Below are 14,656 nucleotides of genomic sequence, written 5' to 3' on the forward strand. Positions count from 1 at the left end.
GTCAGAAATAGAAATGTAAATGAATGGTTACCAATCATCTGAATGCAAGCAGCCAGGTGGTCTTTGCCAGTTGATGTAGACTACAAGCTTTTGCTCCTATTATTTCATGCTCTTTTGTTGCTGTTTTCCCACTGTGAAAATAGCTATATGAGTCAATAGTAGCTTCTCCAGCTGGCAATAATATATGTTGCTTTAAAATCCTACCAAGAAGCAATTGTTTGTCATTTAATCATACTGTGTCATTCCACTGCAAACAATATGACCTGACACATCATTTACAATATAAGGATGCGAGACAACTAATCTGGCATGGTATACAATTATTCAGCTCTTGATAGCTACTGCCAATCAATACATTGTAGCCACCAGACAAGAGACAGGGGGAAAGATACCAGCTAACAGATGCCTAAAGAATGTTGGTGGTCAAAATTTATTTTCCCCATTTAATGAAATATACAAGCAAAAACAGCATCCTGTCTAGAATTAAAAATAGGTATTTCCTCCATTACCATAAGAGGCGTTGCCTTTATTTAGGTTCAGTGGCTTTAATAGTTATTACCACCTTCAAGGAAAGCTGTCCCACCTTTTGCTATATTCACAACAGATGATGGCATAAACTAAGCAGGGTGAAGCCAGGTATCTGCTTAGCAGAAGCCAGGAAAAAAACAGGGTCTGCAGGAATTGATGCTGGTGATTCAAAAAGTGGCATTTTTCTTTTGTATCCATATTGAAATAATGCCTTAGTATGGCACTAGGGAGAAGGCCAAGCTGAGCTGCAGCAGGCCCCGTTTTTTGGATTAGATGTAAGAGCAAGGTACTGACTGTAATAGAAGCATGACAAAGAGGAGTAAGGGGAGATAATAATCTTTCAATCAAGTCAAATCACACAGGTCCAGCCTTTGGTAACCCTGGCTCTAATCACATGGCAAGTGTCAGCAGCCTCTGACTCTAGCTGCTCGTTCTCTAACCACATGTGGTGATGAAGGATCCCCCTGGTATTTTCCCCAACAGAGTTTGCTAATGCCGGTTTTTTTTGCCAAATTCAAAGTTAGACATTTAATACACTACCTAACTAAAATGACCTCTGTAGCTTCAGATGGGTATGGTCTCCTTCACTTCCTGTCCTAAGCTGTGATGTAGTGCCGTTATGCATCTGCTGTGCTTCACCCCAAGAAAGGATACAGTGCAATGGTGACTGAAGTGATTCCTATAGAGATAAGCCCACATCCTCTGATGCAGTGTGTCTGCCTTTTGCTGCACTGTTGCATAATTATGGTCCTAATGTCAGTGTAATTCATCACAGGAGGATCACCCTGGCATAGAGGGATCTTCTGAATCTGCTATGCCATTCTCCTCCCTGCCGCCAGTGTAAGGTCCAGCACATGGCCAAGGGGAAAGCATGTGACTGGGACTTCCCTATGTTCCCTGACCGATCCTGCTAATCGCTGCCTGTGGCATCAGCTGTTGGAAAAATGCCAGGGGATCAGCCCTGCATAGGATGGGCCTCAGATCAAGGGAGCACAAAGGCCATCTTTGCATTCCCCTCCTAAACTGCCATAGCCCACGATCAGGACTGCTGTTTATAACCTATGTAATGTGAGTTCAGATTCTCCTGGATAAAAGGTGCTGGTTAAATATGAAGCAGCTTCATTTCCTAAAAGCAGGTGAGCTGTTGGGGGCATTATGTCTGGAAACTAATTATGTCTATGAGGAAATAGACTGGACCAAACTCACGGCTGGAGTAAGTCAATTTCAATTCAGTTGATTCAGTTCCATTGAAGTCAGTGGACATGTGTCTACTTAGGTCAGCCGTGCTCTGAAATTGCCTTCTACCTGACACTGACTTGGACTGTAGCTAGACCACATAGACGTCAAAGAGGAATTTATATAGTTATTTCCAGTAGGACCCTCCTACTTTGAGTGCTAAAGATATATATTGATTTATTTTTCTCTGCTGCATACAGTATATTTATCAGCACCTGAGACATTTTAGTGCTTCTCTAATACAGTATCCATATCTGACCTCTAAGTCTTCATCCTCAAGGTAACTTGCACAACACCTTCAAAAGATAAGCCTAGAAGCTTAAATTCATAACTTTGCTAGACACTAAAAATCATGGACTGAACGGAGACACTGGATGTATGGTTTATTACAATAATCTGTAACCCACTAACCCCTGCTTTTTGTCCAATGACCACAGGGGTGTTATTGGGCCACTTCACCTTGAATAGTCCCTTAGAATATGTGTTAGCAACTGAAGCTAAACAATCTGTTCCACCTTGTATTTAGCTGTGATACTGATTACCTTTCCCAGACCTGAAGAAAAGCTCTGTGTAAACTCGTAAGCTTGTCTCTTTTACCAACAGAAGGTGATCCAATAAAAGATATTACCTCACTCACCTTGTCTCTCTAATATCTTGGGACCAACACAGCTACAACACCACCACAAACATAGTACAGTATACACATTTTAGGTGAAATAGCAGAAAAAACATGGAGGCCTGCACAATGTATTTTTGAGTTCTGCAGTAATCATAGAAATGTAGGGCTAGAAGGGACTTCAAGAGGGACCTCATTTTCTAAATGAGAAAAAAGTAAACCTAAGTCACCCCTCAAAGGTGTTTGTCCAACCTATTCTTAAAAAGTTCCAATGATGGGGATTCCAAAACCTCCCTTGAAAGCCTATTCCAGAATTTAACTATCCTTAAAATTAGAAAGTTTTTCCCAATCTCTAAACTAAATCTTCTTTGCTGCAGATTAAATTAATTACTTCTTTTCCTACCTTCAGTGGTCCACCATCCTCTTGATAACAGCTGTTGACATATTTGAAGACTATTATCAGGTGCTCCATCAGTCTTCTTTTTCAAGACTGAACATACCCAGGTTTTTTAACTTAGGTCAGGTTTTCTAAACATTTTATCCTTTTTGTTTCTCTCTTCTGGACTCTCCCCAGTTTGTCCACATCTTTCCTAAAGTGCAGCACCCAGAACTGGATAAAATTCTCCAGTTGAGGCCTCACCAGTGCTGAGTAGAACGGAACCTGTGTCAGACATATGGCATTCCTGTTAATACATCCCCAAATAATATTAGCCTTTTTCACAGCTGCATCACATTGTTGCCTCATAATCAGTTTGTGATCCACTATAACCCCCAGATCCTTTTCAGCAGTACTGAGCTAATATTGCCAAGCCAGTTATTCTCCATTTTGTATGTGTGCATTTGAACTTTCCTTCCTAAGTATAGTATTTTGCACTTCTCTTGATTTAATTTCATCTTACTGATTTCAAACCAATTGTCCAATTTATCAAGATCATTTTGAATTCTAAGCTTTTCCTGCAAAGCTCTTGCAACCCTTCTCAGCTCAGTGTAACCCGCAAATGTTATAAGCATAATCTCCACTCCATCATCCTAGTCATTAACTAAAATATTGAATAGTACTGGAACCAGGACATACCCCTACAAGACCATACTAGATACCTTGACAGCAAACTATTGATGACTACTCTTTGAGTTTGGTCTTTCAAACAGTTGTGCACCTATTTTTTAGTAATTTTTATAGACCATATTTCCTTGGTTTTCTTATGAGAATGTCATGTGGGATTATATCAGAAGCCTGTTGATTTATATCAGGAATATAGACCTAGTGCTAGGTCTGAGGCATTACCTTGAATTTACTTACATATGTGCATTCTTCTTCATTGAAATCCCTTCTCTACTGGTGATTGTCCCAAGACACATGCCCTGTGTTTTCAAGCTGGAGAAATCTCTCCAATTTCTTGGACACAGCTGCACAGAGAATTCCCTTCAGGGCATTGTAACTTTTTGCCAAAACACTGTCATAGTTATGATTCAAAGCTTTTCTTCCCCAGGGAGTTCTGAGCATCACCTCTTAAAAGATCTCCTTTCGACTTGCTTGGAGTCTAAGATGCATTTTGTCTAGTGCCTTTTACACAAACTATTTCAAAATACTTTGCAGAGTTAAATAATATAATCAAGGAATAAGAATTTGTGCTGTCAAATGATCTTGTGTTCCAGGTGCTGTGTGTCACTGATAAGCAATTTGGAGCCTTTCTCTAAAGCACAGAGTCTGGCAGTTGGATGTTGTATCTTTTTTAAAAACGTAAAAAGTCTTCACTATTATATTAATATATTCAGTACATCATATTGGAGCCACACCATCAACTATTCATTCAGCTCAAAAATTAAATGTGGATAATTAAGATTGGATAATCTCAGTATCATGCCATCTGTTTCTCAAGTTGCAATATCACAGCACTGTGTTATTTCAGTTTTATCTGTCATGCCACATGGCACTCAACAATGAATTCTAAGGCCCCAGGGGCTCAGGATTGGGGCTCAAATCACATATTCTTTGGATCTACATTGCAACAGTTGGACACTCAATAGGTAAACAGAAGATAGTGTTTAATTTAAATGTGTCCTCGATAACAATGGAAAATATTCACATGTAATTAACATAATTAACCAGTGGAGGGCAGCGAGCCTGTTATTACAAAAAATGGAGGTGAAAATGCATTTCTCTGCCAGTCAACAAGGCCAGTCTGTCTCAGAGACACAGGTGATTAGAAACTCATCTATATAGTACTAGCATACTTCTACTGAGAAAAATGTTCAAACTAATGGACTTTACACACCATTATAATGGCTTAATGTAATGTCATTATCAGAGGGGATTGTTAAAAGAGTTCATGACAAAATAGTTTAGAAGGTTTTTGTGATCCTAAGTGCCCCTTTCTGCCAACTGGCAAAGGGCACATTCAACACACTGTTGTCAGAATATTTAGCCAAGCCGTGTCTTATGAGGTACAGTAAAACCTGCCTTAGCGACCACTTCTGAAGGGAGACCACCTGTCAGGAGCGACTACTTGCAGAGGCCACAGAACCTTTTCCTCTGTAATTTGACTCTGAAGAAACTCTGAAGAGCAACCCCCCCTCATCTGCAACCAGCGACCATATTTTCATACTCAGAGCTGGGCACCCGGCCAGCAGCTGCCGCTCTCTGCTCTGCCTTCAGAGCCGGTTGGTTGGAGAGTAGCAGCTCTTGGCCGCACACCCAGCTCTCGAGGCAGAACCACTACCAGCAGCAGCGGAGAAGTAAGGGTGGCAATACCATAACATATCACCATTACTTTTCTGCTGCTACTAGCAGTAGCACTGCCTTCAGAATTGGGCAGCCGGCCAGCAGCTGCCACTCTCTGGCCGCCCAGCTCTGAAGGAAGCAAGCCTTTGAAGAGAGACTTCCACTTGCAAATTACCACTTTGCTAACACCCATGAGTGGTTGCTCTTGGCAGGTTTTACTGTATCATACAAAAACAGGTGGCATGCCAGTCATGAATATTATTGCATGATGTATGTATGGGTTGTGTATAGAGAGTTATATATGTGTGCTGGAAATATGTTTGTTTTGGAGGCAGTGGATAAACCAAACTGCCCAGGACAAAAGAATGTGGAGTTACTGATCTGCCTGGCTTGATTCCAGGCAAAGGACAATGGAAATACACCTACATATAAAGTAAATAAAGTGATTAAGACAATCAAAAAAGCAATTTGCATGAAGAAGGGGCTTGATACCCGCACCCTGAAGAAGGAGCAGCAGGGAAGAGGAATTTTGTCTGGGTTTATGTCTCAGAGAATACATTTCAAAGATTTTCTGGAGTATAAAAAGGAAAAAAGAGAACCCCTTAGTTACTTCAGAGACAAAGGGAACAGTACCCTCTGATTCAGTGAAAGGTTGATCTTCCTACGTGAAGAACTAGAGTTGCTGATAGCTTGATGTAAGTGAGAAACTGTTATAGGCAAAGATATAGCTTGCTAGAATTAAGTTTTAGGCAATGGAAAATGTAATATTTTTGTTTTGTTTGTAACTCCATCTGTCTTTATCTCTTGCTGAGTATCACTTAAATCTCTCTTCTTTATTAATAAACTTATTCTTAGTTTTACTATAAACCGTCTCAGTACTGATATATTAAAATAAGGTGTACTTCCCCAGCTGCACCAGCAAGCTGATCTGTATTCTGTCTTTTTGGAGACTGGGGACTTGGTTAATTTCTGTGATGTGCAGCAAGAGGGACTGGACACTGCAGAAAGACACCTCCAGACAACAGGGGTTCACTGGATGTTACCTGGAAGGCAAGGTTTAGACTCGAAGAGTCTCATGGAGTTTAGTAAGGCAGACAGAGTGGTGTGGCCAAGAGCTGTCACATAGTCAAATCACCAGCAGTGCTCACTCTTGCTGAGGCAAGTGATAACACAGTGGCTTATGGTTCTGGGCTCTCTGAGGACAGCATCACAATTTAAAAAAAATGAGTATTACTAAATATGAAAACGATGTTAAGATAACATTAAAGGTCTTAATTAGTCTTCATGAGATGAAATTACAGAAACTTAGATACAGTGTCTCTTATGATTGTTCATTTAACTCCATGCCACCAGTGAGACTCTTTCTCTAACGCTTTAATAGTCTAAAGTTTTTCTTGAATGGTTTAATGAAACAACCCAAGATAAAGACACAGAGACATGTAGCCCATTGGACTAGCCTGCTTGTTTGCATATATCTATTTTCTTATGAAGTTATTGTTTCTTATGAAGGCAAGTCAGCATACATATGTTCGGGATCTTTAGCTTAGATAAGTAATGATAAGCAAGAGGATACAGTATATATATCGTTATAACCTTTACCCTAGATAAGTCAGGAGGCTTTAAGATGGGGGGCTACCTCAGCTCATGCCCTCAGTAGACTTACCAGGTACACCATGAGAACATGGTTAGACCAGAAATAACAGAGGTGAGAATGAGCGAACTGTCTGGAAAGGATATGGATTTGTCATTAATATGCACAAACATGCCAGCCTATAGAATAAGTATACCCTGATATTTTGTAGATGAGGAAGCCAAGTTTGGACATGGAAGGAGGGCACACAGTGTTCAGGTTATAAGAGTGGCAACCCACTATGCCTTAAGTCTTATGCTTTATGTCTCATGTCTCATGGCCTGTGTCTTTAGTGTTATCTTAGTCCTAGTGATATAGTTTTTCTATAGCTCTTAGCTCTTGAGCAGTTCCTAATCTCTCCACCTCTCACTTGAGAATTGAGGAACCTGGACATCAGCATACAGGGGCGAGACAGGTCCTTTGTCTTTTACCACCAGTAATCAAGGAAGGGTGTGAGTATATTAATCCAAAATCTTTATAATATATCATACCACATGTATCTCTAGAATAATATTATTGCCTTTGTAATTCTGATTGATTATTATCCATTTGATTGTTATTCTATTTTATCTCTATAAAGTCTTTAAGGCTATATTTTGGTTCTTAGTGTGAGTGTCCTTGTTATACATCCCGAGGGTCCTTGCAAAACTTGGTGTAGTCTGATTCTGGGACAAGAACCTTATTATCTTCTGATCAGTTCAACTGGTGAGCCTTAAGCCTTAACCCCATTCAATAATCATCATTATTACAATTATTAAGAACTTAAACTCAGGCAACAGACAGATGGCCAGATTCTTATCTCAGTTACACTAATGCACATCCATTGACTTCAATGTTGGCTTACCAATTTCCTCTGTATCCTCTAATATGGCTAGATTTCTAGTCATCAGTTGCCCTCAAGTAGCTGTCAAAAGGCAGGTAGAGATGTTCATGAATTGAATAGGTAAAACAGACCGTCAGCAACATATGACACTATGTCAAGTGATCCATTTACAAATGGGGAAATCCATTCTTGCACAGAGGGCCAATTCAAAGTCTATGCACTACTTAAGACCACTTAAATCTAATTTTGAGAACTTAAGTAGCTTTTAGCTCAGCCAGGGCCCAGGTTTGAGGGAACACTATGGCCATCACTGCATTCTTCTTCCTGAGCTGACAAAGCCAAAGATCAAGGACGTCTGATTGTTCTTCTGCTGGCCCTTTTAACCTAATGCAAAGCTCCCATTCCTTGTTCTAGTAATGCAAAAAACTACAAAATGACCAATGTGAATGTTAAGTTACTCATATTAAAATGAGATTGTCTTACCAAGAAAATCCCATGTCTAAAAATATCAGGCTACACGGGTAATTTAATGAGCTCCAAGACTTTTGCATCATTTAATAAAATGAGATTGTTTCCTATTTCTGCAGTTCCTCCTGTTAGTGCTATATTTCCTCAGCTTTCAGAGAGTTGCCTGAGATTTAACTACACCGCTACCTCTGGTCAAATCTTTGGTTGCACTGGTGGTGCTTCACACAAAATTGAAAGGTTAAATGAATGTGAATATGACAGCCCAGTAACAACAAACAGTTACTTCAAAGATGCAGAAGGGGAATGCTTCACAAAGATGGTGACTGGCTAGCACAGACTTCATATCATACTGCAGTTTTTCTTTAAAGCCTAGTACCAGTGGTGATTTAAAATCAGAGAGTCACAAGGCTCCTGACTGCATACGTGGGTGTTCAATGTTTTGCGACAGATGCTTCATTTTATGGGACTGTTTCAAGAAGACTACTCCAATAAATGGCTTTACAAGGCTAGGAAAAGGTCAAGGAAATGGTTCATATTGCAACCCTGTAGTCTGAGTATGGTAGACTCTAAAATCTCAGCTTTGTAAAACAAACAAACAAAACTGTGCAGCAACTACTTGTGTTCAAGGCAATTTGTTTTAAAGGTTATAACTGGAGATGGGCAGGAACTGGAACAGCTGATAAGACACCTGCTCCCCTCTCCACCTGGTGATAGTTGGATCTGGATCTGAACTTTGCAAGCTGAGTTGCAACCTGTTGTGTCCTTTGCTCTTTACAGAACAAACATAATAGGCACAGTGGGATTCAAATAACCATGTTTACTAATCATATATAACATGCAAGGCCTAGCTATATATGCACACTGTTGCTCTGGCACAGTTCTGGTGGCTTCAGAAACATAGATGACAGGGAGGCCCTCTAAAGGAGTCACAAACTATTTAAAAGGATACTATCCAATCCCTGCACACTATATAGAGCCCGTGATAGAGTACATAGTTTACAAGTCTACCAAACAGCTATGAAAGAGGGATCTTGAATTAGACCACAAAGTGGCCTGGTCTTTCTAGAGAAAGGATCCTTTAAAAATTATACAACCTCATCAGTCCTACTGAATAATTATTAGAGACATACTGAAATAGTTTCTGGAAAAGTGCATGCTCTTATCTCCACTGTGGCAATTGCCTTATTCATTTATTAAGCACCCTAGAACAGGGTTGAGTGGCAGGCTCTCAAGCTGTACCACTTTGAACTTGGATTGATTTGAAAAAAATATTCCTTGATAGTAGAAGCTGTGGGTCAAGAACGTCAGCTGGGGTAAATCAGCCTAAATCTGTTGATCTTGATTCACAGCAGCTGAGATTTGACTGTATGTGAAATATGAATTATCACAAAATGACACTTTCTCCCTTCTTATCAATCTGTAAATCACCATAACTAAAACAAATAGTTATGACTGATGAAACTTCTTGGACAATATTTCTAAAGTTTGTGTTTTTTAAATACAGTGCAGTACAGTAAATGACTAATAAGGGTTGCATGGTGATCAACAGGATAAAATTAACATAGTGGTAGATTTTCAAAGGGAATTACACTAGAGATGGTCAGACATTTTTCATCTCAATGGCTTTGGATGAAAAATGTCATTGTCATTAAAATTGAAGTGTTTGAAAAATGTGTTGATTTTGACAATTTAGAAAAAATTCAGTGTTCTTGATGTTTTTGGAAATGAATGCTTTTGATTTTTTTTGTTTTGAAATGACTTTGAAACAATTTGTTTTTTAAATTAAAAAATGTTTTAAAAGAACAAAATCAAAACAAAATGTTATTGATTGTATTGAATTATTTCGATTGACTCAAAAACTATTTTTTTATTTTGTTTTGCAGGAAACTGAAAATTTTTTGTTTTCCTTTCCTTTCCACCATTTTGGGATGTAATATAATGAAGATATCTTGCAATATGTTTGTGCTGTCAAAACCAAAACTAAATCCTTGCCCAGATTTAGCCTTCAATTTAAAAAATTAACTCTAATCTAATCCAGATCTGAACACTGGTTTCATGGCTGATTCTAATTGAAATATCTATTGACCTTTTTATTCTGACTCCCATCAGGCTGGTCATAAATGTATGTGCTGTAACATGAATATTAATAACCTTTATAATGCTTAGCTAGTGATTCAGATGCTCTCTTTTATAAATCTGGAGTAACTACTTGGTTAAGTGGTCAGTGGAATTGCTCCAGGTTCACATGTAACTGAAAATTTAATTTGGCCCATTGTTTTGAATCTTTGTACATATAAAAAACACTCCTTCCCTTTTCCTTTTTTATTGTGTGAGTGGTGTGTGTGTGTGTGTGTGTGTATGTGTAATTTTGACCTTCTGGAATACATGCATGCAGGACATTACATATAGTGGGCTCAGTCTTGGGTTCCATCTCCAGTTGCATATCAGAGCAAAACATCCAGAAAGTTGCATTAAAGGGGCGTCCAAGGATTCTCTGTCACAGAGGAATCCTTTGGTGCTTCAAAGCTGACATTCTAGGGGACATGCTGGGATCATGAAAAGGTAGGAAGGATGGGTTGGGCTCTACGGTACTCCTCTAGATCCTTGGGTGTTGCAGTTAGTGTCTGCAAGTGGTATAATTTACAGCAACGCTGTAGCTGCTCTTGATATGTTTACACAGCGAAGAAAAACCCACAGCTAACTTGTGCCAGCAGACTCAGGCTTGCAGGGCATGGGCAGTGGTGCTGTTTCATTGCTATGTAGACTTCTGGGCTCAGACTACAACCTAAGCTTTGGGAGCCTCCCACCTCGTTGCCATGTAGATGTACCCTCTAAGTTTATGCCAGGGTCACTTTGGCATTTAGCTGGGCAAGGATCCAGGGAACAGAAAATAATTTAGAGACACTTTCTCACCTCACCCCTCAAAGTTTGAGCCCTGAAAATATAAGTGTCAGATTAAATATTTCTTGCTATTATATTCCAGTTCTATTCAGGTTGGATGTTGCCAGATTGTTTTACAGACTTAAGGCTGACTCCTGTAATTAAGTGCCAAACACGACTAACAGCCATTTAGATAAACTATGGCATTGTAGAAAATCAATCAATACGGGCATCATTCTGTGAGAGCTTTACGCACGTCTGCTAATAGACTTTCGCACTAAGTGTGGAGCCACTGTTCCACTTATTGTAATGCCTTTCAACTTAAATGTATTCATTTTCTTGTGCTGCCCTTTGCTGTGAAGCACATCACAGACTCTCAGGTGCCTCAGAAAGGGCAGTGACACTTGAGAAGATGCATCGGGGTTTATAATAGGCCAGTCCTAGCATAATAACTTAAACTAGAGGAGATATGCATTTTAAAAATATCTTAAACCCAGGCAAAGATGATGGTAAAGAAGGAACAATTACATTTGGTATCAGAGAGAAGATTCCCATATTGAAGTGACGGCAAACCAGGAGCACATCACTGAACCCACAGACTCTCGAAAAAGAAGATGGGAAAAGCTAACTTGGAGTAATATTTTCAAAAACTCCTATGTGATTTAGGAGCCAAATTTCCATATTCAAAAGTGGATTAAGCATTTAGGAATCAAGGCTTATTGAAAGTCAATTTAGGTGCCTAACTACCTTTGAGGATATGGGCCTTAGGCACTTTTGAAAGTGGGATTTAGGCTCCTAAGTCACCTATGCACGTTTGAAAATATAATCAGAAGTGTTTAAAGAATGTAAAAACAATAGCCCATATCTTCCATCACTGTGTTTTTCAATGATATTCTGGATAATTTAATAATCTGAGGAATAGAATTTGAGAATGAACTTGTGTTTAAGATTTATTGTTGGTCTCCTTATTCTTGATTTTTGAAGGATTTAATGCATTGTCTTTTATAATGACACCACTATGTGTTTTTAAACTAATTCTCCACTTGGCGCTCAGGCCGGTTAGGATACAGATTACTGTATCACATAACCTATTAGTGCATCCTTGCATTCTAGTCTCTGCATCATTAATTTCCTAACTGTGTGAATCAGGGCTCTAGCTGTCACCTTTCTTTGGGAGGGGACTTATTCGTCTCCCTCCAGACCAGGACTTTAGGCTACAATTTCCTCTTGCAACTCGCTGTGACCATTTTAAGTGTCTGAGTTTAGTCCAGCACCTGCAATTCTGCTAACTCTCAGGTGCTACATTATAGGGTTTACTGCTGGCCAGCCAGCCATACATCAAGCAACGTATTTATTTAGAAGAAAAGCAACAGAGGAACTGTATCTTGAAAACAAAAGCTGATACTCTTATATGCATGCCTGTCTTCCCAAGTGTCATCCATTTTCCACATGGACACCCTGATTTGTTTCAAAGTCCTTCAAAGTTTTCCAGCAGGGCCTGTCACTCTAGGTTATAGTTTCACGTCAGGTCTTGGATACAGTGAGAGTGACTGTCTCTGGCCACTTTATACAATTCTCAGGTTTTCATCTGTTGTGTCTCTTGAATCTAGTCAAAACCAGTATATGCAATCCCCATTAGGGGGCGATGATTCTGCAAACGTGTTTAACCTATCTAGAGATTTGCATTAGTTACTCTCTGTATGATGTTAATTCTTAATGGTCCATTCATTCTTAGTGACTTCCCCTTGGTGGCTGCATTGCTTGTCTTGTTTGAAGAATTGTTTGCAATATTATTGTAGCTGTGTTGGTCCCAGGACACGAGAGAGATAAAAGATATTACCTCATCTATCTTGTTTCAAGAAAGAAGTGATGCCTTTCACACCCAGTGGCTAACCATACAAGGTGAGAAGGGAAACTGAGTCACACACATTCCTTCATAAAAATAAATCAGATGTTTTCCAGTACTCCACATGTGGTAGAAGTAGGTTTGTGTGCCAGTCTGAGAGGGAGATGATAATTGTCAGTTCTTACAGATGTTGCTAAAGGAAACTGCAGTAGAAGAATCAAAGCATTTCTTCTTCCAACTTGAACCTATGTTGGAAGTGCAGAAATAGCTTACTCCCAGCATCCTCTAGGAAGAGAAGGTCTTAAAATCTCTCAGGAATAACTTAAACTGCTCTGCTATCGTATAGGTGTGATGGCCAAGACCGAGGCTTCAACCAGCAGCTTCTAGAGCTGAAAGCACACGATTGAACCTAGGCTTTCTAGCTGGGACTCATAGACTTTAAGGCCCGAAGGGTCCATCATGAGCATCTAGTCTGATCTCCTGCACAATGCAGGCCACAGAACCTCACCCACCCACTCCTGTAATAGACTCATAGCCTCATGATAGACTCACATCCTTTATGGATCAGGCACAGAGGAAGCTGCATAATACAGATGTATACCTTCTCCAGGGAGAAAGTGGCAAGCAGGCTGAGCTCAGGCAGTAGCAGTCTCCACGCATATGGATTTTTGGAGATAGCTATGGTGTGTGTTATGATGAATAGCTTCCCAATGTGGGTGGAGTGAACTATAGTATGATTATGTATAGGAATATAGTGAACACAACTTTCAGAAAGTGCTTGATGAGTGACCACAGTAGAGGTGGAAGGAATAAAGCCTGACTCTTGTAGTGTCTTGACTTCTCCCTTTTTATGTGTGAACACTGAACAGTCTGTAAAAGACATTTAGAAGACTTCCTCTATCTCATTGTCCATCCTTCTCATCATCATTTTAATTGACTTCAAATAATATATGTAGACAAGCACGCACCCCTAAGTTACTATATTAGGTAAAAAATAAAACATTAGGAAGATGACAAGCTAGAACTAATGTCATAGGTGTTTGATGGGAATAAGGGATGAATGATTAGCATTTTCTTTTGTCTCATAATCTCTGTGGTTGTGCAGCACACAGCCAGTTGCAATGGTTTCTAAGGTGGTTTGAGTGGCCACCAGCACCAGCCAAAATATGTTCACAAATTGTTTTCCCTTTGCTGTTGGAAATTGAAGTTGTGACCATGGTGCATGTTGGGGCGACACTGGGAATGCTAACAGGGCAAACTGCAAGGAATAGGGCATATAATCCCCAAAACTGGTGGTTTATTCTATAATTAGATTCACCAAGCCAGTACAGGAACAGCTTCTGTAATACCACACTGATTAGCAAAAAGCCAACTTCAGTCCTCTTTAAGCAATCCAGCCTTTGGGTCCCATCCAGACAGCCAAGTCTAGTATAGTGAGAGAATACTAAAAACGTTATTAACCATACTTAAAGCTCTATCAATCCCAAGGGACTGGATACATATCCTATCAGATCAATGAATATTTCAGATCTCACCCAAATACACACTTATCGCCAATCCTTATTAATTAAATCTAAGATTTATTAATAAAAAGAAAAAAGAAAGTTGTTATGATAAAAGATCAATATACATACAGATATGAGTAAAGTTATTAGGTCAGTTTCACAGCAGAGCTGGTGAGGCTGCTGATTTGTAAAAGTCTTTCTGGAATCGGTTGAAAAGGTTATAGTCCAGAAGGCAGTTCATGTGCAGAGTTTGTTAAAATTCTTATATGAGAATTCCAGGGATAATCTCGAGTAGACCGGGAGACCTCAGTCTCATGGACTTAGACTTTCCCTGTCACAATTTAAGCAGATCTGAGATAAAAAGGATGAGGCCCGAGGCTTCTCTTATAGCTGAAACCATCC

The sequence above is a fragment of the Emydura macquarii genome, unplaced genomic scaffold, assembly GCF_026122565.2.
Source record: "Emydura macquarii macquarii isolate MOO-44397 ecotype Brisbane River unplaced genomic scaffold, CSIRO-AGI_Emac_v2 contig_1897, whole genome shotgun sequence".
Lineage (NCBI taxonomy): Eukaryota > Metazoa > Chordata > Testudines > Chelidae > Emydura > Emydura macquarii.